The following is a 2052-nucleotide window of genomic DNA, read 5'->3' as shown; positions in this document are numbered from 1 at the left end:
TAAATCATTGATTTCTTCCTGTTTCAGTCTTGGTAGTTTATAGGTTTTCAGGAAGGTATCCATTTCTTCCAGGTTGTTTAATTTATTGGCATAAAGCTGTTGATAGAAGTTTCTTATGATCCTTCCTATTTCATTGGTGTTGGTTGTGACCTCTCCCCTTTCATTCATAATTTAATTAATTTGGGTCCTTTCTCTATTCTTTTGAATAAGTCTGGCCAGTGGCTTATCGATCTTATTTATTCTTTCAAAGAACCAGTTTCTAGTTCTGTTGATCTTCTCTACTGTGCTCCTGTTTTCTAATTCATTGATCTCTGCTCTAATCTTGATCAACTGCCTTCTCCTGCGTGGGTTAGGCCTGTTCTTCTGTTCCAGCTCCAGCTTCTTGAGGTGAGAGTATAAAAACTGCATTTTAGATTATTCTATTCTTTTGAATGAGGCTTGGATGGCTATGTATTTTCCCCTTAGAACTGCCTTTGCAGTGTCCCATAGTGAAAACACCGATGTCTTTTCATTTTCATTTGTCTCCAAAATTAGTTTAAACTGATTTTTAATTTCCTGATTTACCCAATCATTCTTGAGCAGGATGGTTCTTAGTTTCCAAGTGTTTGAGTTTCTTCCAAATTTTTCCTTGTGATTGAGTTCCAGTTTGAAAGCATTGTGGTCTGAGAATATGCAGGGAATAATCTCAGTCTTTTGATATCAGTTGAGACCTGTTTTGTGACCAGTATATGGTCTATTCTGGAGAAAGTTCCATGTGCATTCGAAAAGAATGAATATTCTTTTTTTCTGGGGTGTAGTGTTCGATATATATCTATGAGGTCCATCTGTTCCAGTATGTCATTCAAAGCTCTTGTTTCTTTGTTGATTTTCTGCTTAGGTGATCTGTCTATTCCTGAGAGCGGAGTGTTGAGGTCCCCTACCATTAATGAGTTTTTATCTATATGTCTCTTTATTCTGGTTAAGAGTTGGCTTGTGTATCTAGCTGCTCCCCTCTTGGGGGCATAGATATTTAAAATTGTCATATCCACTTGTTGGATACATCCTTTAAGAATAATATAGTATTCTTCTGTATCTCTAACAACAGTCTTTTGTTTAAAATCTAATCTCTCTGATATGAAAATTGCTACCCCTGCTTTCTTTTGAGGTCCATTGGCATGAAGAATGGTTTTCCATCCCTTCACTTTCAGTCTGGATGTATCTTTAGGTTCAAAATGAGTCTCTGTAGACAGCAAATGGATGGGTCATGTCTTTTTATCCAATCTGCAACCCTGTGGTGTTTAATGGGAGCATTTAGGATATTCACATTGAGAGTGATTATTGAGAGATATGATTTTAATGATGTCATGTTGCCTGTCAAGTCTTTGTTTCTATAGATTGTAAATTTCTGTTCTGTATCACTCTTGGGGCCTTTTTACTTTTATAGAACCCCCCTTAATATCTCATGTAGGGCTGGTTTGTTGGTTATGAATTCGGTCAGTTTCTACCAATCCTGGATGGTACTTATCTCTCCATCAATTCTGAATGACAGCCTTGCTGGATAAAGGATCCTTGGCTACATGTTCTTCTGGGATAGAGCTTTGAAAATATGCTGCCACCCCTTCCTAGCCTGCCAGGTCTCTGTAAACAGGTCTCACATTATGCTGATATATTTTTTTTCTGTACGTGAGAAATCTTTTTTGCCCTGGCTGGTTTCAATACTGTATCCTTGGATCTAATATTTGCAAATTGCACTATGATGTGACGTGGTGTAGGTTTGCCATGGTCGACCTTGGGAGGGGTCCTCTCTGCCTCTTGGACACAAATGCTTGTTTCCTTTGTCAGATCAGGGAAGTTTCCAGTTACAATTTATTGAAATATCTCTTGTAGACCTCTCTCTTTTTCCACCACCTTGGGGATGCCGATGATTCTGACATTGAAATGTTTCATTGAGTCAGTAATATCCTGTAATCTACATTCTTGAGATAGGATTTTTTTGAGCCAAGTTTCTTTTTTTGTTTAAGATTTTATTTATTTATTCAACAGAGATAGAGACAGCCAGCGAGAGAGGGAACA

The sequence above is a fragment of the Ailuropoda melanoleuca genome, chromosome 7 (genome assembly GCF_002007445.2).
Source record: "Ailuropoda melanoleuca isolate Jingjing chromosome 7, ASM200744v2, whole genome shotgun sequence".
NCBI lineage: Eukaryota > Metazoa > Chordata > Mammalia > Carnivora > Ursidae > Ailuropoda > Ailuropoda melanoleuca.
Note: the sequence above shows the minus strand (reverse complement) of the source record.